The 26,582-nt window shown below is 42.7% G+C and overlaps 1 long non-coding RNA gene across 1 annotated transcript; it reads left to right on the top strand.

Annotated features, from left to right (window-relative positions):
* Positions 1-2,757: 2,757 nt before the first annotated feature.
* On the top strand, positions 2,758-26,582 carry LOC103161543. Its single transcript, XR_003482525.2, has 3 exons — positions 2,758-2,847; positions 2,968-3,053; positions 26,210-26,582. It is a non-coding gene; the product is annotated as an uncharacterized LOC103161543 (long non-coding RNA).

Here is a 26,582-nt window from a genome sequence, read left to right as displayed (position 1 = left end):
ACTCTCTGTTCTGCCACCACTGGCAGGCTCGAGGAGAAGGTGTTTGACCTTGCACCTTGCATGAACCTGTTAGCTGTGGTCTGGAATGACCTTCACCGTCAAAGATGTCATGAGCTAATGAAGAACTGCATTCGGCAAATAGCAGCAGTGACTTGCTTTTCCAGAAGGCATAATGCTGACTGCTGACCGGTTACACACTGAATTATTGGATGCATTTGTTTTGCTGTGTTGTACCCTTTCAGCCAAGGGGCATATTAAGGTGATAAAAATGAAAAGCCCCACTTCGATGTTGAATAGTGTAAGCTGATAAATGCCAGTGTCAGGAGTTTACTGAGGACACGGAGTTTATTGTTCCTTTTCCTTATTTTTTGGCTAGGTCGTCTCAGGGTATCCAGAGCTATAAAAAGACACATGGGAATTGCAGAAGTAAAACAATGATGCAATTCTAGCCTCTTGGGTCCTTTGCTAAGCCAGACTAAATTTTCCCTGGGAAATGAAGTTGTCTTATGAAAAGGAAGATGAGGTCACATCTTTGTGTGTGTGTATGTGTGTGTGTGTATGTGTGTGTTGTATGTGGTGTAGATATGTGCTGTATTTGTGAGTGTGTACATATTCGATCAGAGGCCTAAGACTGATGTCTAGTGTCTTCTTCAGTCACTCTTCATCTTATATTTTTGAGCCAGGATTTCTCACTATATCTGGAGTTTATAAATTGGCTAGGCTGACTGGTCTCAAGACCTGGGGATTTGCCTGTCCCTGCCTCCACAGTGCTAGAATTCCAGACACATACTGCTATGCCAGGGTTTTACATGGATGCCAGAGATATATATGTAGGTTTTCACATCTGTGTATCAAGCACTTTGCCCACTGAGCCATCTCCATATCCATAAGTCTTGTTCTAATTTTGGGCTATATTGCATCTCAAAGTGAATGCCTGGTATCCCATCATTCATAAAATCTCCCTTTGAGGGTGATACTGCTCTTGATTAAAATACTAATGGGCATTGATGGAGAGAGCATGTCCTACTTAATGGCCATGGGTGGGAGCCAGATGGGAGGGTGAGTGAGATGGGCAAGGGACTGAGAGGCTGTGCATGGAGCCAGATAAATAAATAAGATAATACAGAAAACAGTTGCAGGGCTAGAGAGTTGACTAAGCAATTAAGAGCTCTTGTTGCTCTTAAAGAGGACCCAGATTCAATTCCCAGCACTCACATGGCAGCTCACACCTGTCTGTAACTCCAATTGTAGGGAATCTAACACCTCAAGGCATCAAGCACCTACATGATATGTACACATACATGACAGCAAAATAGTCATACACATAAAAATAATAAAATAAATAAATGCAAAACATTAAAAAAGAAAGAAAACAGTTGCTGAAAAGGATGAGAGAGGATCTATGTCAAATTTCATGTGCTTTTCTTGCTTGCTTAGAATTTGTGTAGGATGTTCTGTATCGAAGGGGAACACAAAAGATTAATACGTGCATTCGTATTTCTGATTTCACTGCAAATTCTTCGTGGGGATTTCCTCCTGAGGCCTTGTTTACCTGGTGGACATATATTGTCACTGGCGATCTTTGGATTTTGTAATTAAAAATTGCAGTGTCAGGGTATGCTTAATGTCTGTAAGGAATCAGACAGCCTCAGAGATGTTCACTTATTTAAGAAGTCACATGGGGAACCTGTCATGTCTTGGCAGAGTTTGGCTGTTCTGTCACTAGAGATTGTGATTGTAGATAATGCTGAAGAATTGGAAACTTAGCCAATTAACTTTTATGATTTGATGTTACAGTGACACTCTGTGTGGATAAACACCATGAGTTCATGTTTGGATAAAAAAGCAATCCTTTCCCTTTAACAAAAGGCTCTTTCATGATAGTGGTGACAAAGTGGCAAGCTTCAGTAGGTGTTGCTAAGGGAGGTGCTCTTGGCTTTTATTTCTGAGATCCTTGTTTTCACTTCCACATCAAGGTTAGACAACTGAGCTTAACTTCTTTATAAGTATTATAGCAATGTTAAATACAGTGGTCTCCCATGCAAAAACGTGGGCTTCACAGAGAACCAGTCTGTCATCCATCCATGCAATGCACACTCATCGAATTTTTTAAGAGACAGTTACACAGCAAGATGGGCATTTTGGATGCAGTGATGAGCAAGAGCAGACTGAATCTCAGTCCTGCCACAGTTCACAGCCTATGGAAGCAGCAGATGTTGATCAAACACCACAACAATACACGTACAAAGTTTGGCGAGTGCTATGAAAAATAGGTATGCCGTTGTATGAAAGCATATAATAAATATAATAAAGGGATGATGTTTAAAGTGAGATCAGAGGTTACACATAGGGCCAAGCAGGTGAAAGCCTGTTTGAGGGGCTAGGAGAGATAAGAGAGGGTCGGTACACAGAGCATTTCAAATATAAAAGAATTGAAGAAGTGGGAAAGGCCCGAGTCCTCCACAGACTCACTCCTTTTCATTTGACTTTGGCCATATCCTTTTACTTAAATTCTTATTGGAAAAAAAAGTGGAGTTTTGATGCTAGCTTCTTATCATGATAAATAGCAACTGTTCCCTCCTTGATTAAAAGCTGAGCAGACCTTTTGAATTTGGAATGAATGGTAGGTAATGGCATAAGCTTTGCCGAAAGCTGCTTCTAAAAAAAAAAAATAAAAAAAAATCCAGCTTGGCACTGAGCTGAATTTTGTCATGTAATAAATGTCCAAGTTCCTCCAATCATGATCCCATTGGACCAGCACTCAGTGCCTCTAAGGGAGAATTACACATTTTGTTAGTCACCTCTGGTCTGCCTGGATCTGATGAGTCATCAGACCTGCTGCTCTGGGTAAGCATATTATATTTCCGGGTACAGACGGAGATTTTTCTCTTTAAAGAGTAATTGCTCAGGAAACCAAAACAACCCACCTCTCTTGCCATTTTAAAAAAGAATTCTCTCTCTTTTCAGGTTGAATAGAAGTGTCTAGCCACGTGGATGACGAATCCTGGGCTAATTTGATTTTGCTAGGAATCCATTTGAAAAGCAGCTCAGAGGTAGGCCAGTGAGATGTGGAGATTCTTTTACTCTGGCTTCTGAATTCTTGCAGATTTTCCTATACAAGGTTAGGGCCTGGTTGGTTTTGAAGCAGGCGAATGAATGCCATTGAAAAGCTGTCCCCATGTAAACAGGCATTTTAGTGCAAAAACAGTGCCACCTTTTACCAAGAGGCCTCAGTAGGAAGAGATGCAGCCTTTGTTTGTGACCTAGGCCCAGGAGATGCTCAGCCAGAGGTCAGGCAGTGTAGCCAGCTCCCTCAGCTGGAAGCTCTTGTTTCTTAGGTGATTTCATTTGTCCTTGGGAAAGGGAACTCTGAAATTGCCCTTCCTGGCTACTGAAGGGACAGATCCATCCATCACCGTTGAGTGAGGGCTTGTCATTGATGTGGGCGATGTCTACCTCAATCTCCAGCCTCCTGTCAATTAACTCTGGAAGCAGAGGGGTGAGTAAATCAGAAGGGCAGGAAACAGGTTAAAATTAGCTGCAAAGGGAGACCGAGCTGAAATGTCTCTTCTGACAGTATTTGGTTTCACAGTTCCTATCAGATAATGGTTCTGCTGATTACAAAGAGTTGGGGCTTTGGAAGTAATTACCCTTGACTGCTGCTTTGGGAATGAGCAGCCACCTTTCTGAGTGTTATTGGCTCAGGCTGACCTTTGGGTGGTCTGAGTACCCAAGTGGCTTATGCCACAATGGAAGCCAGTGGCTGTTGTATCAACTGTCACTCAGCATGGCTCTTCTTGTGTCTGTGGACATCTTCTCATGACATATGGGCCCGACCATGATCTCTTATGGAACCACAAGAACTGATGCTCGCCTTGAAAGGAAAAGCAAAACATGTAAGAATATGTTGGGGAGGCCATCTTTCTTCCCAGCCACCCATCAGAGAGTGCTAGGACTGTGAGCTCTGGTCCCACAGGTATGGTTTAAATCCTAGTCCCACCTTGGTGAGACTCATCTTTGATTCTCAGTTTCCCTACCTTCAAAATGGGGGCAACCATACCAACCTTATTGTGGGAATGAAGTTGTAGAATAAATGTATGTTTTCCTGGCTTGACATGTAATAAACAATACAGGTTAATGTTGGTAGTATTAGTCAACTAACATGTAGAAAATGTCTGCCATATGTTGTGTATTATGAAAGATACCCCCAAAATCCTAAATGTAGTTTCAGAGAAAAGTAGGAACGTGACGATGTGAGTGCATCTCACTCATGCCAATGGTCATAGGCAAAATACAATTAGAACTCAGAGGAGAGAGCAGCGGATAACAAGAAGTTCAAAGATCACTGGGACTTAGTCACAAAAGGCTTCCTGGGAAAGGGAGGCATAAGATGCAGTGGGATGATGTGGGATTTAGAATTCTCCTCTTTCAATCGTGTCCCCAACCCTAATCACCCTGATCACAAAGGTTGGCTGAGAGAGACTCTGGAGGACCATAAGTACAATCCAGGAGGATAATCTTAGGATGTAATTCTTGGGTTATTTTGCTATTGGCCCAGCTGTCAGCTACACATTCATCTCCCGCCAGACGGTGCAGCCTTCCTCTGTGACTGCTTGCTCAGCTGAGAGAGAACTAATTCCATCTTTGAGCATTCATTCATTCAGATCCCATGTTACTGAACACCCAACATAGATTCTAAGTGCTGGAGACAGAGAGATGAAAAGGCTTGAGAACCATCTTCATCTTCATCTTCTTTCTTTGGACAACTAAGTACGCAGTCCTTGGATTGCAGATGGACGCAACGGTGTCAGTCTCTATAGGTCCGGACTTTCAAGATCAAGTTTGCTACACTGATGGCAGAGAGAGGGGGAGCATTGAGGAGCCTTGGACTTTAGCAATGAGCACCGGGACCCTGCAGTTTAAATAACACAATCTCTCTCTCTCTCTCTCTCTCTCTCTCTCTCTCTCTCTCTCTCTCTCTCTCTCTGCCTTCATGCTTTTTCTCAAAAGAGAGTACACTTTTGCCCCTTTCCTTACAGAAGTGATGTAGAGAGTGCTTCTTGGGACCCCCTCCCCTTTAGTTGATCCTCCTAGCTACCAACCTGGCTGGTCAGTGCCTGGGGTTTTTTCTCTGAGCTGTATTTACCTATGGGGCAGGGTCAGTGTGCCTTAAGGCATGGTCCCATCCCACACTGACTTGCTGCCATCTGTGGCAGTGCAGGATGTTCCCCTCCATTCCTGCCCTATGACATCCTCTCCTGTAGAGTTTGGCCATCTTCCCAGTTCTTTTTGTAGGGCCTTTATCCAAATGGGTGAGTCAGGCCTGCTGTCATCATCCATGCTGCTCTTGGGTTGGACCATTCTGTCTTTCCCAAGATCTAAGATAAGGAAAGAAGGGTCAGGAAGATGGAAGGCCATTTCAGCCTAAGTATGTTTTCTCTCCAAATCTTGTGGAGTTTAATAGCTTGTATTTTGCTCGTCTAGTGGTTTCTGTGTAGAGTGTCCATCTGCCACATTGTCAGGGGGAGGAGGGCAAGTTGCACTCCATCTCAGTAACCACACACTTGAGACTCAATTTTGGGGTCAGATAATCAGGAATGTTTATTTTTCATCTGATAGTTTTCACTGTTGGGTGACTGTGACAGAGAAAAGGTGATGTTTTTGTCAAGTCTATTTTCAGGCAGACTCCTCTGGGCACATGGAAAACGATTTCTTAACCCCAGTGAAATCTGCTGGCCTGTGGCTAGTGTTGGTCACCCAGCCTGCCTGAGGTGGTGAGGAAATCCATTCTGATTCACCTGTTTCTCTGTCTCTCTTTTAGTGACTGTGTAGACCTCTTCCAGATGATGGACCTCTAGTATGTCTTGGAAGGGAGATTCATGGAGCTGATTAGCTACAGAGAACTCTGTGAATAAGAAGTAAACTGTGGCTGGTGTTGTGATTTGAATGTGACATGCCTCTCATAGACTATGTGTTTGAATATTTGGTCACCTTGCTGGAGAAATGGCTCAGTGGGGGGTAGGTCTTGAGGCTTTATAGCATGACTCCACTTCCTGTTCTGATATCTGTTTGCTGGCTGTGGGTGCAGTGTGGCCAACTCATTCCAATGCTATGCTTTGCCCACTGTGATTGCCTGTATATCTTCTTAAGCAGTGATCTCCCAAAACACAAACAAACAAACCCTCCTTTCCAGAAATTGCTTTTGTCAGTTATTTGGACTTACCAAGAAGAAAAGTAACCAATATTGTTGGGATACTTCACTGCGATTTTTGTTATTGCATCATAATCTAACTAATTCTGACAAATACAGAAATCTTATGTGCCAATATTACCTCCTACTTTCCATTGTCATGGTTCCTACTGCTTTTCACAAGGACTTCTTTTTTAAAACTTTTAGTGTGCATGTGTGCATTTGTGCATGGTGTGTGTGTGTGTGTGTGTGTGTGTGTGTGTGTGTACACTTGCACTGTGTCATAAGTGTGGTCCATTCTCTCCTACTTTGTGGGTCTGGGGGTCAAACTCAAGGTCATCAGGCTTGGCAGCAATGGTCTTTACCTGCTGAGCCACCTCACTGGCCCACAGCTAAGATTTCTATAGCTGGAACTTATGATGCTTCAGCCTTTTTCTCACTGCTTCTTGTTAATTTCTTTTATCCCTGAACTTTTAGAAACTTAGTGGATGGAAGTAAATGTCCCATTGTTGTTCTGGTTAGGGTTTTGTAAACTTGACACAACCAGTGTCGTCTGGGAAGACCAAACTTCAATTCAGATAATGCCTCCATCATATTGGCCTGTAAGAAAGTCCATGGGGGAGTTTCTTGAATAATGATTAATGTGGGAGGACCCAGTCCACTGTGGGCGGTATTATCCCTTGTCATATAGTCCTGTGTTGTGTAAACCCCAAAAGCAAGCCATGGATAACAAGCCAGTAAGCAGCATTTCTCCATGGGCTCTGATTCAGTTTCTGCCTACATTCCTGCCCTGACTTCTCTTCATGATGGATTGTGACCTGGGAGTTTTAAGATGAAATAAACTCTTTTCTCCCCAAGTTGCTTTGGTGACAGTTTTTATCATAGCAATAAAAAGCAAACTAAGACAACTGCCTAAGACAAGAAAAATAAATAGAAAATAAAAGGAAATATATTTGTTTCAGACACATCTGTCTAATTCTATGAAAATGCTGAATTTTCTTAATTCAGATTCACTATAACAATATCTGAAGTTCTCTGTCAGAGGAAGGATTCAGTTTCTGTGGGTCATGGGTAATCTCATAAGAGATTTCCATGACCAAAATTACCATGACAATCTTTAGAAAGGACCCCACAGCTCTGAAAAGTAAACAGCCTCTAGCCCTTCCAGCCTTTTTATCATAAGGGGAACTCGGGGACAGTATTTGTAACTATGGAAAACGGATAATAGAAGGCTTTTACAATTTTCTCAGAGGAGAACCATGCTAATGTCCCATGGCCACCATGGCAAAATGCAGCTGCTATTCTGTATCTGCCAGTTTGACACATACTAATTCAACCCACTGAGTATTGAAAATACTTTTTTTTTAAAGGTTGCATCTGTGCTGTGCACACATGGGCTTTTCTTTTGCCACAACTCCTTGAATCATACAACCCAATAACTATTTGCCCAGCATTTACATCAAATTAAGGTATTATAAGTAATCTAGAGATGACTAACTGCATTTGGAAGGATGCTCATTGTTGTAAGCAAATAGGTGATATTTAAATACGAGGGATTTGAGCATCTGAGGACTTTGGGGTCTGAGGAGATCCCAGAAGCAATGCCTGTGGATACCCAGGGATGACTGTAACCCAGTTTGGATGACTTAAATGACAAATGCATTTTCTCACAGTTCTAGAGGCTGAAATTCAAGATCAGGATGTGGCCTGGTTTGTTGCTTAACGAGTCTTCTTTGCGTGTACATGGCTGCCTTTTCTGCATTCTCACAAGACTTTTCTTCTGTGCATAGAAGGAGTGAGGGGGCGCCTCCGTACATATGCGTGTGCTTCTTGAACATCCCTTACTTTCCTTAAAAAAGATTTATTTGTTTTGCATACGTGTGTCCTCATGAGTTTATGTGCACTACATGGATGTAAGAGGCCACAGAGGCTAGAAGAGGGTGTCAGGTCCCTTGGAATTGGAGTTACAGATGGTTGTGAGCCACCATGTAGGTACTGAATCCAGATCATCTACAAGAGTGTAAATGCTCTTAACTGTTGAGCATCTCTCCAAGCCCACTTCCTACAAGACTTCCTACAAGCACATGGGTCATACCAGATTAAGACCCTACTGTTGTGAGTTTGTTTTTAGTTTTTTAGTGTGTGTGTGTGTGTGTGTGTGTGTGTGTTTACATTAGCATCTATATATGGACAGTTGTATTGACAGTTGAGATCTCAATGGAGGGGTTTGTAAATGATGCAATTTACTCTATCACAACTATTTTGTATAATTGAAATAGTTGTTATTTAGTATTAAGGTTGCTATTCACTGACATGTTAGTGTATTTGGCTGCAGTATACATTGCAAAATCAAGGGACTCTGGGGAGGATATGAAGGTTAGCAGTAACAGTGGCTGGAAACTTTGTCACTCTTAGGCCTCATCTCTTCCCATGTGCTAAGTACGGAGAACAGCTCTCTCCCACCATCCTGTATCCACACTCCTTTCGGGTGAAAATTTTAAATGCTGATCCAGAGGCTGAGGATGTAGCTCAGTAGGTAGTTTGCCTAGCATGTGGGAATCCCTGGCTTAGTCCTCAATACTGGTCACGATGTTAGCATGCCTAAAACCCTAACACTCTGGAGGCAGAGGCAGGAGGATCAGAAATTCAAGTTCATTCTCTGCTACAAAGTGAGTGAGAGGCCAGTCTAGGATATATGAAACCCCATCTCAAAAGTTAAATAAAATCAGACATAAGAAACGGACCCTCAGACTGACATCCTTTCATAATCCCTCATAACCTGGAAGTGTTTAGAATATGTGGATTTCTCACTGTAATTTAACACCAGATACTATGCACTGCCCTGGCATGATCAAATAAAAGACCAAGGAAATGAGTGAGTTGACGCTAGTCATCGATGTGGAGACCTCTCTTCTTGACCCTGAAATGGACAAACTGGTTCACTACTGTTGGGTGAAAGTTTAAAAGCATCAAGCACTCTGAGTCTGGGCTTAGCAGCCAGCTAATTGACAATCTGTGGGTGGCTCATTGTTCTGGCTCCAGCCTAAAACAGATAGAGAGTTGAGGGTCCATACATTTCAAGAGCCTGTCAAGCTACCACTGATGGGTCTCCATACAGCTGAGACTTGTAGACATTAGTGGAGGCTTATGTCTACATCTATTGAGCCTTTTCATAAAATATCACGAGCTCAGATACTACTGTTCAGCTGGTGAAAATCACTCCATTGCAAGCATAGTGACTCAAAGAAGTCAGCAGCTTTGGAGTGATGCAGATGCCGTGGTGTCACTCGATGCCTGTGATGTTCCCGCTCACATTTTAAAAAATGAAAAACAGAAAGGCTTGAAAACGAGGCTTTCAACTCAAAGGAAAAATGGGTGTGAGATGAGAACATCTCTGAAATGTTCCTTCTGGGATGTGCAGAGGGGGAGCCCTCTCTCCCCTCACATAGTCTAGTATGCTCTGCTTTGTCCTTCCATCCACACTCCTCCCTTTGGGCTCTTTTCATTTTCCAGGGAGAGAGTGAAGAAGGGATAAAACCTACTGGCATTGGTGGGGTGTCGTGTGAGCCTCCTCTCTGGGTTCTCCCTGGCTTTGTGGAAATTGGACGCTGACAATGGAGTGGAAGATTTTCTTAACTTCCTGCAACCAAACACATCCCATCTCCTCTTTCCTTAGCTGGAGGTGATCCCCAGGCTTCTTATGTTCAAGCAAGATTTGATCTCTCCTGTGAACACTGCAGTCATGGCTCTGGGTCCCCAGGGTGCTTTCTTTCTCTGGTTAGTTCAGAATGAGGCTTTAAGTTTCACCCCTGCAAGCTGCTCCTGTGATCACAGTTGGGCCAGTCTGAGCAGTTCCTCAGGTACCCACTGCTTTCACTGCTCGAATTTGTTTTTGTAAATTCTCAAACTTCCTTCTAATTGGTGGGCCTTGTACTTCTCTCAGGAGACCCTGCTGAGGTGAGCAATATTGGTCCCATCTTGGAGGAAAAGGGGAGATGACAGTGAGGCACAGAGTGTGCGTTAATAGGACTCTCCTGTCATGGCAAGAAACAGCAGACCCAAGCATGGAACCCAGGACTACCCTGACCCAGTCTTTATTCAACCTCTACTTGTTTTTCCTACAAAAATCACCCAAAAGGTTGCAGTCTGGGCCCATTTCCCAACTCTTATTTCTAAGCTAAGTAAAACCCAAGGTCCACATAGAAATCTTATATTCTGGTGGATGGGAACCTTTGGCTCTGACTTAGAACATGCTTGTTCCTCCCAGATATCATACCATTGCTCCAACTCCTTTTCTTTTTTCCTAGTCCAGTCCAATTCTTTTTCTAAGGCAAGTTTCAGTGTAATACCCACACCCTCCATGCAGCCTTCTCCAGGCACTGCAACTTGCTCAGATCTCTTTCTTCTCAAGATCAGAGACCAATTTAGAATGTGTTTGCTTCTGATTCCACAGCATTGATGTAAATAATCTCTTTTATTTCTCTGAGAATAAAGGCCATGGCTCCTACTTCTGACTTCCCTATAATTACTAGGCCATTTCTAAGCAAATGGGTACTCACCGAGAAAGCCAGCCTTTTTTCACGCTAGGGATCACAAACTACTTGGATGTGAAAAGGCTGACTGAGGAATGCGATACGAACTGCAGCAGCCACAGGACTTCTGGGCTGTACTAACCTGCTTCATCTTCATGGCGCCTAGAATGTGCTGTGCTTGGATCATCATTGAAGTAAATCAGAGTGATTTTTGAACGTCAGAATCCAGGATAAACCTGGTCTGCATTTGTTTATAGCGTAGATTCTCAGGTCATGACTCAAAATATCTGAGTGAGGATCTCAGGCTGGGCTTGAGATGACCTCTTTCATGTTAGTATTCATTATAGCTTGTCTGGGGAGAAGGCTCTGTGGGTAATGTGCCTGCTTTGCACATATGAAGGCTTGAGTTTGCCTTACCAATGCCCATGTAAAAAGCTGGGTACAGGAGAATGTGTCTATGACCCTGGTACTGGGTTCAGATTCAGTGAAAGACCTTGACTTATCTGACCTCCACATGCAAGCGTACACATGTGAGCATTCACACACACACACACACACACACACACACACACACACAGAGTTCCATAGGATTTTTTATTGTTGATTATGACGTGTTTTCATTACATTTGTTTGTGTGCTCACATGTGTGTGTGTGCATTTGTGTGTATACCATGGCACACATACAGAATTCAGAGGGCAATTTTGCAGGAACTAATTCTTTTCATCATGTGGACCTGAGGATTAAACTCAAGTGTTTAGGCTTGGATGTAAGTGCCTTTGCTGGTTGAGACATCTTGCTGGTGCAATTCTGACATGTTTTCAAGGCATAGTCCCAGACAGTACAAAGGAAGCCTCAGTGTTAGATATCTGGGTGACCCAAAGGTTTTATATTTACACATATACTACGTACGATTTGCTAGGCAGGCTCTTTTATTTGGTCACATAGTTCCTTGCTTCTGAGAACATCTTGAGGGATGTTGCCCAGAATGTGTGCTTGAACCCTTTTCCAGTGTCACCATCCCACAGTAAGTGTTCAGACTCAGGCTGGAGGCATCAGTGTGTGTGTGTGTGGGGGGGTGGTTTGCTTCAAGTTCAGCTTGGCTGGGAAGCTCCTTGGGCTTTTCACCATTCCTTCCTTGTTTATTTGTCTTGTTTTTTCTCTGCAGAGACTCACTTCCTCTCAAATCTCATTGTAGAAAGATTACCCTGCAGCTGCAGGAGACAGCTAATTAGGGCTGGGGTGGCTTGGTAGCTCATTAATGCTTTCTGCTTTACTAAGTGCAAAGGTCAGCGCAGACTGCCACCACCCCAGGGTCATGGTGTGAATGGCAGCTGGTCAGGGAAGATAAATATGACAAGAGGGGGCACACAGTGAGGTTATTATTACAAGAAGTGTCACCCAGATCATAATGGAATTTAACCCGTGAAAAATCCCTTAAATCATGACCTAACTCAAAAAGGAAAATCACCCCCTAGCCTTCCAGGATTTATGGCAGCCCAGTGATTGTTTAGCCATTAAAACGTCACTTGCAGAATGAAATAGCTTGTAATGCTGACTATAAAAGGAAATCGTTTTTTAAATTCTTCTCAAAATAGTGCAAGCATTATTGAATGGCTAGTTTATTCGGTCTCTGGAGAAATAATTATGACTTAAGGCCTCTGAAATCTCTCCCTCCTCCTCCTCCTCCTCTCTCACCTCTCCATCCTTTTCCCTTCCTCCTGTTTATCCCTCCTCTCTCTCTGTTATACTCATTGGAAGGGCTGCACTAATGAAGACTTCTGTCAGTGGTGAAACTCATTACTTCTTGCTCATCACCTCCACTGTGGTTCTACATGAGAAGATGGCCTTATTCCCAGAAGAGAGCCCATGTAGCCCCTGGGAACCTTATCTTCCACTGCTTAAGATGGAATACTGCAGAGTTCAGATCAAAGTATCCTGTGGCCCACAGCCTCGGCCATGCAGCCTCATTCAGCCATAGTTAAAACAACTCTGATGATATGAAAGACAAAAGCAGAGCTGATGTGGAAGTTTATGATGACATGTGAGAAAGACTAACGGACAACACATGTAAATCCTGGCAGAACTGCCGCTCGAATGCTAAGAAGCCGACAGGAGGATTACTTTACAGTGCATCCCGTTTTTTTTTTTAGATTATATAAGAGTGGCATGTGAAAGAGTGGGGTGACAATATAGCTTCTGCTCCTTGCTCTGTAGGCGGAGACCAAGCTTTGCATCCACAGAATATAGCATACTTGCTTTCTTGGCAGGCTAGTGACCTAATACCAGCATGGTAGGGACCACCGTCTGAGCTCCTTAAGGATATCGATTTGGCTATCACTTCTGCCTTTCTTCCTGATTTCTGATCTTCTCCTCTAATGTATATGTCAGGGGGCAAATGCTACACATGTTATCTAAAGAGAAAGCTTAACACAAAGATTTGTTAGTTCCTAAACTGGAAAAAGCAGGGAGAGAATGCTACGGTACCTCAGAGACGGGAACTGAAGATAGTGACAGCCACAGGTGGGTATGGAAGAACAGGGAAGAAGTTGGAACTACTGGTAGGTAAAAGCATCCGATAGGAGCCAAATCTCTCACTTCTAAAAGGGAGTCACTCCTCAACTTATTCTGGTGACTCTCAGCAGAACAGGGGGACCATAGATTGTGAGAACTCTAAGGAGGTCTGGCTAGTTGTTGCTGGTGTTTCCAGAGTTATTGTGAGTTAGGTCTTGCAGGAGCTGGTGCTATGACTGCAACAAATTGCCCAGCCCTGGGTGAGAAGTGAGGCCCAGGCAATGCTCACAGTATCACACAGCAAAGAGGAAGCCCAAGTGCCTGTATCCATCTCCAGCATCATTGAGCAGAGCATCAACAAGAAGGAGGGTGGTGGTGATGGGTGGCAGGATCAGGGTGGGGTGGAGTCAGAGGCAGGACAAGTTGAAGCCGAGACACAACAGCTTAATGATCAGAATAGAACTCTGAGTCCAGAAACCAGACAATCAGTATGAAATCCTATTAGCCAGTATTTCTCCAGATTATACTCTAAGAGCTGGGGAAATGAGCACAGGGTGCATCTACAAACACATTAAATCTGTCATAAACTTGAGTCCAGACTCCACTGGTCACATGGCTTCTAATGTCCTTTTTGTTTTGTTTTGTGTTTTTTTTTTTTTTGATGTTTGTTTTTTTGAGACAGCATCTTGTATAGCCTTGGTTGTACTGGAACTCACTTTGTAGACCAGAATGGCTTCAAACTCACAGAGATTCACCTGCCTTTGCCTCCTGAGTACTGAGATTAAAGGTGCATGCTACACCACTGCCTGGCCCAATGTCCTCTTTATAATAGGAAGGTCTGTGTTGACTCAGGTCCCTTATCCAATAGTCCTTGAAAAATCCCATGAGCAGTCTTTTCATTTTATGTGCAATTACTCAGGTAATTAGCTCTGCCACTTTGGGAAGGATGGGTGTAATTTCCACTTGGGGACAGTTTGCTGTGGTCTTAGAGAGTTCTCATGAGACAGAAGCTGGGAGGGTTATTATGGCTATCCATTGTGGTAACTGATGCCAACATTCTGCTCACTCACTTATAATGTCTGAGATCATATGTTCTGAGCAATATACATATTGTTTGTTCATCCTTAGGAATACAAAGCCAGTCCCAGCAACTACTATAACCTGGTTTCTCCTTATGACAATTATGCTTCTCCCTCTTGCCACTAATGGTTAACTATTGGTACCTGGCTTTTGTTCTTCTGGAAAGTCACCATCTCCACGGGTACTGGAGGACCCTGTAGTGGCTCTCATCTGTTGGCTATCATCAACAGTATGAGAGGCTAGTGATATTGCTGAGGCCACTGAAGCCCTTTAAACCACATTCTAGCTAAATCCATGACCAGAAAAAGTCATCAGGCCACAAAGATTGACAGATTAAAATCTTGACTTTGTCAGTTACTTCCAGCTCAACCTTGTCATGATTACTCAATGACTTTGTGTCTTAGTTTCTTTCTATATAAAATAGAGAAAATAATAGCAGAAACTATGTAGATTCACAGGGTTAAAATTCTAGTCTGCTGGGACTGGTGGTGACTCACACATCACAAACTTTTTAACACCCCTTGCTAGGAGCATTTCTATTAAAATGGGAAAAAAACTAGCATGAAAGTAGCATCATTTTAAAAATAATAAAAAGTTATTAGACATGAAAAAATAAATCTAACCAAATATTGGGAAAGAAGAGCAAGAGACAAAATTATCATATCTGTGGATTACATAGTTGGCTAGCTGAGGGGAGCTAAAAACAAAACACAACACGACAAAAACCTCTTCAAAATCAAAATGAGAATTCAGTCAAATGCTCCCTATCAATACTTTCCCTAACATTTTACAATAGTCATTGAAAATATAAGACACTTGGGGGTGGAGGGAAGGTGAGGAGAGCCAGAGGGCTTCAATTGTGGAACTGTGAAGCATTCAAAACACTACACAGGAAAATGTGTCTCTGGGTGATAAGTCTTGCTGTTGGTGTGATAATAGTTCTTCCTAAATTAATTTAAATTTCATCACACAATTTTAATCAAAACCCAAAGTTATTTTTAATTTAAAAATGACCCTGTGGTTTATCTGGGCAAATAAACAATGGGAGCAGAGAAAATAAGTTGTTGAGATGATTATAGTGGGCTGCCTGTCACCACCAGATGTCAAACACATTTAAAAAGTCAACAGAGCTTACATACTTCTACTGGTGGAAAAAGACAAGAGAGAGAGAGAGAGAGAGAGAGAGAGAGAGAGAGAGAGAGAGAGGAGAGAGAGAGGTGTTAAGTGTTCATAAATGGATCTTACATGTATATTTAAAAGTTAGTATGTAACAAAATAATCTTTACAAATTACACTGGAAAAGAGAGCTAATCCCATCAGTGAATTTGAGGGATGGAAACTAGCTGGGAAACAGTAAAGGAACTTCTCTTCTTCATGACTTACTCCTAATTGAGTTCTGAGCAGGACATCATTGAACACAGGCACATGACCCCACAGCCAGCTTCCCATCTCTGAAGGGACACCTAAGAAAAGCTATCTTGGCTCAGAACTGCAGAGGCTGCAGCCCATGGTCTGTTGGCTCTGTTGTCTTTGGCTTTTTGTCAAGGCAGAACACCATAGTGGGGGAGTCAAGGCGGGGGAGAATGTGACAAAAGAAATTGTCCACCTCATGGTGGCCGTAAAAGAGGGGCAGAGAGAAAAAAGAAGGAAGACAGGTTAGACAGAGTCCCAATATCCTCTTCCAGGCAAGTCTCCCCAGTGGCCATAGTTAAGTAGTGTATACAGTTTCCAGCAAAAAAATTTCTTCAATATGACCCTTGACCTGAGGGCTGTAGTAATTGTTCCTTAAGGTGTTTTTTTTTTTTTTTTTTTTTTTTTCCTGGGGTTTGTCTTTCTAAAATAAAAGGAAGGGGTTTTTAGTGGTGGGCAGAAACAGCACAGCTAAGTAAAACTAACTTACTCTACTTCTACACAATTCTATAGTTCCAAGGCAAAGGTTTATAATAGGCTAATATCAAAACATAGAGGAGTAATTCTATTTTGTTAGATGCATGTATGAGCACAAAACATATTTGTATCATCTCCTCTGCATCCCCTAAAGATTTAAGGGCCACACATTCTTGATCCCATTAGCTTTCACTTTCTTCTTTGTCTTTGGTGATAGCCTACGCATATGGTAGCAAGCCTATACTGTCTCACCAGAAACAGTGCAGCCCTGGAGCTGATTCATCAATGATTTAAGTCTCTGGGATACTGTTTAAGCTGACTGTTCACGATCCGTGAATGGTGACCTCAGTGGATGGGGTGTCTACAATGCTGAGCAAATGGGGAAGACAGGACACTGTGATCTTAGAATCCATATATGGCAGAAGAGGAATCTGAAAACATGATTAAACTATATCCAGCCAAAGTATAAGGATTTTATGTGTTCCTAGGATGGGAAAGCCCAGGCATCCAGCAAAACAAAGAACATACAGGCACTGACTAATTCATTTCACTCAGTGGAGTAAACCAGGGTTACTAATACTGTTTTAATCTATGCATCCTTTGAGACCTGGGATATTGATATGTAAAAGCACTTAAACACACACTGTTATGGCCCAGGGCTGTCAAGGGCTGCTTTGAATTAGAAAGAGCTAGAAATATCAACATCAGAAGAGGTCTGCCCATGGCTCAGCACTATAAATAGTGCAGAGCAGGCCCTCTGGTTGCAGGGTTGGCCCAGGGCCTAGACCCTTCCTTGGGAGGGCAGGGATGGAGAAGAGAGGCAGCATGGAATCTGGGCATCTGCCTGCTGCTTCCCTGGTCACTCTATCCTCTCAGGAAAAGCCCATTTGCTATTTGTGAATTTTTCATCTCTCCTTTTCTTTTCCTCTTCCATATGAAACACAGCACAGATAAAATTCCCAGTGCACCAGTAACTAAGGCACAGTTTAACTGGTCCCTTTCTTGTGTTAGTTATGAGGCACTAGAGATACACAGCTTACTTCCTGGCATCTGAAGGTCTTGTTTCAGGGATTCATTCGAGGCAATGAGATGAAACAATGGTGTGTTGACACATGGAACGTCCCATGTTTCTCTGGGATTTTATCAGGCCCTCACAGCACTCCTCGGAAGGTATTGAGGTGCCTTTGTGACAGACAGGCAAGACTGTGCAGGTCTTATAATTACAGGCCCCAGTCATGTGACTCAGATGAGTCTTCCTCTGTGGCAGGGGTCTGTCAGTGATATGGACACAAAATATACCTTTTACCTCAAATGCAAGAAGAGAGGGTTTATTCTGGGGCCGAATATGAATGACAGTAGCCTAGGAACATGGATTCAGTTTAACTCAAATATCATATCATAGCCAAATATCACCACAAAGAAAGGGGACTCTCTTCTCTGGGCCTCAGATGTCATGATTGCAGTCTCAGCCTGTGGGTTGGTGGAAGTTTGTGACCTGTTGAGCTAATATATCCGACCAGGTTTTATATGATAGTCACAGCAAAGCTAGTTCAGACACTGAGGTAGGCAATGAATGGCTACTAAGGGGGCTAAAGACATCCCAAGAAGATTAGGCTCTGTGTCTGTGGAGACGCCATGACCATGGCAACTCTTACAAAGGAAACATTTAGTTGGGTGGGTGGGTGGCTTACAGTTTCAGGGGTTCAGCCCATTATCATCATGGCAGGCAGACAGGGTGCTGGTGAAGTTGCTGAGACCCCCCACATCTTTCAAGCAACAAGAAGTTGACTGGGACACTGGTCAGCATCCTGAGCATAGGAAACCTCAAAACCCACAGTGACACTTCCTCCAGCAAGGCCATACTCACCCCAACAAAACCACACCTCCTAATAGTGCCACTTCCTATGAGATTATGGGGGCCAGGTACATTCAAACTACCACAGTATATAACATTCCAATCTCGGTAATCACCAAGTTCTAATCAGCCAGTTAACCAGCCTTTAGAACCCTGTGGATTTTTTTCTTTCTAGAAACTCAGTCCACAGTAACAGCTGCAGACCTCCTCCTGTATTTTGTTCTCATGCAAGGTGGATCCCAAATTGTTTACAGAGAAATTGTCCCAGTTCATCTAGAGCACAGCGACTTTCAAAATTTCCCTTCATTATGACTCAACCACTTCTTATCCAGGTGACTGCTTGGTTCATTGGGTCACTGCGAGAGAGCTGACTTTGAGGCCCAAGTCACTCATGTTGAAAGATGTTGGGCTTTGCAACCCCAAATGTGCCACTTTAGCATAAGAAGATTTTCAGGTGAAGGTACTTGGGATGGGCAGACAGGAAGGGTTCCTTCTGCCTGCCCAGGCATGATTTCCCTTTGGGAAGGTGACATCAATTCCCTTTGTTGAGGTTAGGCCGAGGCCACTCCATATTGTGTAAAACAAGCAGCCTTTGACTCCATTTTAAGATGGGGGGGGGCACATGAATGGCTTCATCTGGAACCAGCTACGCAGCACAGACTAATAAATGACTTGTTCCCGAGAGCAGAAAGGATGATGCTCTGTAAATTGAGACTGTAAAGGCACATGGCATATTAAAGTCTTATAAAATCCCTCATGTGGAGCCTATAAAGAGATGGACATACAGTGCTGTGAGGGTGAAGGCCTCCAAACTGACCTGTCATCTGACAGCCCAGAGTGTTCATCAAGGAGTTAGATACAGGGGACTCGCAGCTCAGGACAATTGAAACTGTCACATGCCCTCCTGTTTGCTTGTCTGGCCCTGTCATCCATCTGTCCACATTCCTTCATGTAGCTCTAGTCCTGCATTTTCACCTCTAGCTGGATACAATTCTTCAGTTTCACTTGAAAACCTATGATAACTGCAGCCTCCACAGCTCTCCAGCGTTTCTCCTGCATCTCAGTTTGATTTTTACTGCCTATACAGACTCCATTGACATTTCCATCAACCTACTTCTGAAGCCGCTTGAAGTCTACTGTGGCCTCTTAACTCTGTTTTGCCATTGGGTAACCTGAAGATAAATAGGCGTATGGATATTTTTACCATGTGATGTATAATGGTCTGAGAGTTAATACTAGTAGTTAATTTTATAATAAAACAACCCGTGTTTGCCTCAGACAGGATTGCCTAGGAAAGCAGAAGTAGCAGGCAAACTGCTGCCTTTGAATGCATTATCTTCAATACATTCTGACACTGCAGAAAGACACAAATGTGATCATCCATGTTTCTGACTTAGACAGCTTATGGCATGGCTCTTTGGAACCAGGTGCAGCTTGTCACTCGGGGCACAATGTGCACTGAGATGAGTCTGCAGTGGACAAACTTCACTGAACTAACACTCACTTTCCATTCCTGCCCTGATGTTTTCTCAGCATTTCCATACAGTTGATCCTTATTGGAACCCAAACCATCTCTCCTCTGTTGAAACCTGACTCTCTCTCTCTCTCTCTCTCTCTCTCTCTCTCTCTCTCTCTCTCTCTTTCACGCACGCACACACACACACACACACACACATACACACTTACTCACACTCACATAATATCATTAAATGTGTAAAAGCGTGTGGTCCTTTGGAACACATTCTGTTTTCTACAACCTAGAGACTCAATGAAGGAGGAGACTTTTCATCTTCAGGGACCTAAGTGACATAAATCACACTCAGCCAGTACAATACATAGCTATACTAATAATACATTTGTAGTCCCTTTCTCTTTTAATCTGTCTCTTGACACTTAATTTTGCAGACTTCTATTTACTAAAGCCAAGAGCTTAGAGAAATGTTTTCCTCTTCAATAATTCAACAGTTTATACATACCTATTCTGCCCTTGGTCACAGTGAAAAGACAAAAAAAAACCAGGCACTGTACTAAGGCTGTACTTCCCAACATCCCTGTGCAGCAGCTGTTTTATCCACTTTGGAGGAATAAGGAAAGTGAGGCTGATTGTGGCTATGTAATTCCTACATCTTCCAAGAGGCAGAGCCAGGATGTCCAGCCAGTGCTCCATACCAACTCGACTACTACATAACACTTCCTGACCACCTGGGTGGGTCCATGCCCCACCTCCCAATCTGCTCTAGGATGAGTAGTTCTCATCTGAGTTAAGACCACACCAGTGCTGGCTTTCTTCTTTTTTCTTGTTCATCTCCTGTCTCTCTCAGCCCAGGTTGCAATCTGTCTAGGACCTGCAAAGTTTAGACCATCATTTGCCAAAGTTGCCCACACCTAGTTGGTCATCAAAATCACCAAGGGGGGGTGGGATACAGATTCTAAGGCCTAGAGCTTCGAATGCCTTAGCAGATGTCACTGTGCTTCCAGACATGGTGGCCACTCTTCTGATGAGTACTAGCAATTATCGGGAGGGGAAAACCCTTTAAATACCTGGGGAATGGGTCCCTGAAGATGAAAGGCCACCTCCTGCATGAGCCTCTGGGCCATAGAAAACAGCAGATATTGAAAAGGGCCAACTTCAGTACACTGATGGGAAAAGCATCCAATGTCCTGCATCCCAGAGTATGAGCACACTCCTGGCCTGTGAGGTCTTCTCTGATGTGTCAGTGTTGTGAAGGAAAATTGGAACCTGTAATAGGACTTAGTGGATTTGCCACTGCTAATGATGTAGAGCTGTTAGAAGTCATAAACACTTAATTAGCTAGTACTCTAGGGGCCTCTATCAAAACACCCAGTTAACCAAATAATTTAAACAATGTTTGAAGATCAGAAACATCTCAGAAGGAATATGTCCTATGCTATTGCACAGTGTGGTAGCTACAGTTAGGAAAGATGTACTGTGTATTTGAAAGTGGCTAAGAGTGTAGACTTTAAACATTCACACTATAAGAAATAATCATGAGAGGTGATGGCTGTATTACTGGCTTGGTTTAATAAATTCACAATGAATCCATACATCAAAACATCATACCCCACACTGTAAATATATGTCATTTAAAATATGCCAATTAAAAGAAATACAGAATCTGGGGGTGGTGAGATGACTCGCTGAGTAAAGGCACTTGCTACGAAGTCTGACAACTAGAGTTTGATCGTTGGGATCTACATGGTAGAAGAAAAGAACTGAGTCCTACAACTTGTCCTCTGACCTTCACACAGGTGTATGGCAGGTGCACACACACACACACACACACACACACACACACACACACACACACACACACACACTCACACAAGAACAAACACAAAAAAATAATAAAACAAAACAACACTTCCCTGCCATCACCCAGAGCCATGTTCTCCTTTTACTTTAAATCAGGAGTTAAGAAATGAGTCCTCTATTTAGGAATCACCTGCCCTCAAAGCCAGTTAATTCAGATCATTCCTGGAAGACGTTTTCAGAGACAATCTCTGAGGTTTCCTTAAGTCTTCATTACTCAGTGCTTGGATTCTATGTCAAAATTCTCTGCTTTGATTAGTCTGGACTATGAATCATAGACCACAAGGAGTAGAAAACGTTTATTTGTAAGGCAAGAAGGGTTACTGGTACCTCATGGAGGTATAAGTGTCATTTGAAGTCTTCCAGTTTTGCCGGTGACACTTCATGCAACCAGAGCAGCCTGAGTATGAAGAGAAGCTGACAGATCTGTTCTGGGCTGCTGATAGGAAGATGAACTGCCTTTCTGTGGCCAGAAACCTGGTTTGTCTCCGTCTCTCTCTCATCTCTCACACACACTAGTGCTCGTGAGTGCACATGTGTGCGCACACACAGAGTCAGTGATTTTCAACCATGTAAAAAAAAATGAAGCATCTGTTCTTTCTCTGGAGACCAAACAAGGGAGAAAGGGCATGGGGCATGCCTGCAGTGAGAGGCATCAAAGTTAAACTTCTGAGGAAGAACATTCTCATAGGAAGGGGTAGAGAAAACCAGGGATACCCAACAAAGACATCTAATTGATTAAAATAAATGGGGGAGTGTTTGTGTTAATTTGTCTAAAGTACATTTATTCAGCAACAACGATACATTTTAGAATTATACAGTGGGAAAAAAAACAAGTTGCTCATGTTTTCAAATTCCTGGCAAAGGACTACTCTTAGAGATTTAGGGACAATAAATGAGTGTTTCCAGGATTTCTCAGAGATTTCAAAATTCTTATTTTAAACAAACTTCTAAAAACTCCTCACACTGTTACTTGGATTGCTAAATTTCACAGTAGCATTTAGGAAGGAGAACAAGATAGGATAACAAAAAGATGAAATACGCTGGTGAGTTCTCACACATACAGTATACTTAGTACAAATCTTTCAAATGATCTCTTGAAGTGTAACAGGTTGTCAATGCAAATTAAGTCCTTAATTGGTAGGTGTTCATTTGTGATTCCATGAGAGGTTATTATTTGTAACACAAAAGTAAATGACCTAGAGACTGATATTGGGGTTCAGACTTCAAGCTGAATATCAGAAAAGCAAAGCAGCTGGCCACTAGCTCTCATCTCTACCTCAGGCTGAAAGGGCTGATCCTGTCTGCATGAGCTCTCACCAAGCCTTAGACTGTAACCTCTCCTCAGTGTGGCTGGAGAATGAATGATGCTCTGAGACCTTGCTTCTGTCTTATAGACTTCCCTAATGTTGGGATTAAGGTGTGAGTTATAATTCTCTTTTAGACTGATTGATTCTTGTGTAGATCTGGGTGGCCTTGGACTCACAGAAATCCATCTATCTCTTAATCCTGAGTCCTAAGAATTAAAGGTGTGTATCACCATTGCCTGATCTCTGTAGATTGAGGCTGACTTTACTTTTCTGAATCCTCAGTCAAGCTTTAATAAATCATAAATATATCACTACATTATGCTATTGGGAGATCAGGATTTTAAATTTTGTTTTTGATCGTTTGAATGTTCCTGTAGGCTGTAACTCTTTGTAAGCATCACTACAGAATGTATGGTTTATAGGTACTCACAATATTTGATGTGTTGTAAGAAGCATAGCATGAGTTCATGTGGACAGAACAATATGGATTATGCTTCTTGGGTGTGAGGGAATATATCTACAATCCTAGCACTCAGGAGGATGGTGAGTTCAAGGCCAGCCTGGGCTACATAGTAAGTTGGAGACCAATGAGAGCTACATAGAGAGACTTCTGTCTCAAGAAACAACAAATAGAAAAATAACACCCCATCCCTACAATTTTTTTAGTCTCTAAGACCCTCTAGCAATAACAGTGTGTGGTTAAATCTCCCTGTTGACACTTATTTGGGTTTTTCAATTTCTCTGACCTTGATTTATCTGTCTGTGAGTTGGGAGTAATACTTCTTCTTTGAGTAGTTATTATACCCCTTCAACACTTAAGGTACCATGGCATGGCTCTATTAGTTACGTCTGTATAACCCCCCCCACACTGGTGGGTGTGGAGTAGAGATGATTGCCATCCTAAATGGCTTGCATTTACTTGTGTATAGAGTCAGAATGAGCCAACAGACATCTTGAGATCCCATTGTGCCTTCTGGTTCCTCATGCCTATGAAGATTCTGTAACAATTATTCAGTTTCATGTAAAGGGAAAGCCAGACTGTCTCCTGGATTGTCCGGAAGGTGGCTGAGATAGGGAATGCTTGCATACAGCTCCTAATCATATTAGATCACTTGACATTTTTTGCATGAGCAATAAGTTGATAAATGAGGAAGGCTGGTCACTGTCCCAGTTATTAATGAGAAGAGCTACCATCTTCATGGTAATGAATTTTGATGAGGGAGAAGAAATCACCGCTGGCAGAACCAGCAAATGTGCAGTTGCTGCCTGGTTACTGCCTCTGCCTTTTCCTGGGCTGGTGTTAGAAACGAGACCCAGGGACAGAAATGCAAAGATAAGCCCTAAAGCTGTACCATCTAAGAGGCAGGCCTAGGGCAGACCTTGTCAGTGACATTGAACTCACGGTTACTCTTCCTTTCTTGGCCAGGCCTCAGGAGACAGGTTGACGTGGGTAAAAAATAAGTATGTGCTTGGCCTTGCAAGACTTTAGTAGAGAAATTCTGCATCTAAAAGCTTTGCCTCTGACAGTCTTTTGACGTGAAGTTATATCATTGGAAGAGGCAGTGAAATTTTCTGAGGTGACATGAAGGCCTTTGCGTGGACTAGCCACGTGACTTTGGAGGGAGTGCTGGCAAGTGTGCAGACTTCCTTGCTGCTAGAGGCAAAAAAAAAAAAAAAAAAAAAAAAAAAGTTATCATTACTCAACACAGTCCTAGTCATCACAAAAGAAGCTTTGCACCAGTACTTCGAGTCCTCCACATCTAAGCAGGTTTACCTTGGAGCAGGCCAGACTGACAGCTTGTAGTTCTGCTTCTTGGTGCCCCTCTGATGGTCAAACAAAAATGGGATAGGTAGGGTGTTAGTTGGGGGCAGGGGAGGAGAGGAGAGAGAGAGAACTAGTATTGAATTTAAGAAAATGGAGGAAAATTTTTTAAAAAGTCAGAGCCATTTTTTAAGGCTCTGACAACCAGGATGGGAGCTATTCTTTTTGCACTTTGTAATTTCTGAAATTCACTTTATTGGAGGAGTGCTGCTTAGGGAAGTGAAGACACTCTAGCTTTTTGACTACAGCTCAGGGGCACAGGTTTGTTTAGTATCAGGGTTTTAAGAATTATAGGGCCTTGGCTGGGGGCATAGCCCAGTGCTAGAACAGTTACTCGGCAAACAGAAAACCGTGAGTTCAATTCTCACCACTACAACAATGCTCACAGTACTTGTAGGCTTGTAACCTACGAGTTACAAGTGACCTCTTACACCCTTCCGTATGTCCAGACAAACATCATCTCTTTTTGCCTGCTTATCCACTCCCAAGTCTTTCTATTGGATTTTAGGAACCCTGTCTAAGAAAAGTGTGGCCCTTGAAGCAAATAATAGGTCCAAATATTCTGGGTAGGAGCTGTCTGAGTGGGTGAAAATGGCTTACAGACCCACAACTTGCAGAAAAGATGAGAAAGGAGATAGGGACTCTTCTTACCCCGACAATGCCATTTTGAGCCAAGAACACTATGAACTTGGTAATTGGATATGCTTTTAGAAGCCAATCTTGCTATTTTAGAAATGGATTTTGTAGCTGCTATGTAAAATCAGCATAGCTATTCACCAAGCAAATCAATGAAAAATACTGTGTGCCAATTTGTGCTGGAGAGCCACGGCTCCTTAAGTGATTACCAAGACTGAGAAGGTCAAACACTTTCCATACCGGCAAGGTTGATAAGGTCACACACTTTCCATACCTGGTGAATTCAGGTTTATCTGTAGGTAGCTGTGTCCAGCTTGGGCAACAACTGTACTGGGAGAGTTTTTATCCTGTGCTGATTTGTTTATATGTAACTGCCTTCTTCTACATGCAGAGATACTCCATTCAAACCCATAGCTATTCAAGTCTTCATTTCCCAATTGCCAAACTCTGTTCCCAAATACACTCATATTCAAAACAGTGGCTGACAGGGCTTTAGGCTACAAAAGATATGCATGTGTGTGCCCATGGGCATGCATATGTTTGTGTATGAATGTGGTCGTGGTAGAGCAGTTTCCCAGGACTGTTATGACAATCTACCATATACCAGAGACTTAAAACAACAGCTCTGGAGGCTACACATCTAAAATCAAGGTGTCAACAGGGCCATGCTCCCACTGAAGGGTCTAAAAGAGAATCCTTCCTTGATTTTCTAGTTCCTGGTATTTGCTTCTGATCTTTGGCCTTTGGGGCCGTGTAGATTAATCACCTACCCCTTGCCTCTGTAAACACTTATCATTTCCTTCTGGGTCTATCTTTGGACTTCTTCTTTTTTATAACACCACCAATCATTGGATCTGAGTCCACCCCAAATCATTATGATTTCATTTAAACTTGATCATATCTTCAAGATACTTATTTCCAAATAATATCGAATTCGCAGGGGCTTAGAAGTTGAACATGTCCTCTAGGAGCATATAATTCAACTTTAAATAGGAATTATGGTTTTGGCAGCCATTGACCTCAAGTTCCATCTGTTTTTTCTCTTTCACTGTAGAGACTAGAAACCTTGGAATTATGTCCTCCAGAATCCCTTAGCATCAGAGCTCTGCTTTGCAGTTTCCCAATGAAAGAAACTTGTGCAACAAAGGAAGAAGAAAATAGAAGTTCTTGCTCCCATGGGAGCAACACCAAGCATGCAGGCTTTGATCAATGGCAGATGTGGGATCACCGTAATAACTTCTATGTGCCCTCCTGCACTTGCCTCTTTTACTGTTGAAGGAAGCTGAGATCATTAGCCATCATTTTACAGTTCTACACTTCTTGGAAGCATACGGTATCTTTCCTTGGTCTTTTCTTCTTTGGTCCTTCTAACAGTTTTAACAGTGTCTGGAATAAATCCCTCCTTTGAAAACTCTTGAGTGGTGCCT

This window comes from Cricetulus griseus, chromosome 2, assembly GCF_003668045.3.
Source record: "Cricetulus griseus strain 17A/GY chromosome 2, alternate assembly CriGri-PICRH-1.0, whole genome shotgun sequence".
Classification (NCBI taxonomy): domain Eukaryota; kingdom Metazoa; phylum Chordata; class Mammalia; order Rodentia; family Cricetidae; genus Cricetulus; species Cricetulus griseus.
Note: the sequence above shows the minus strand (reverse complement) of the source record. Positions and strands in the feature narration are given on the sequence as shown.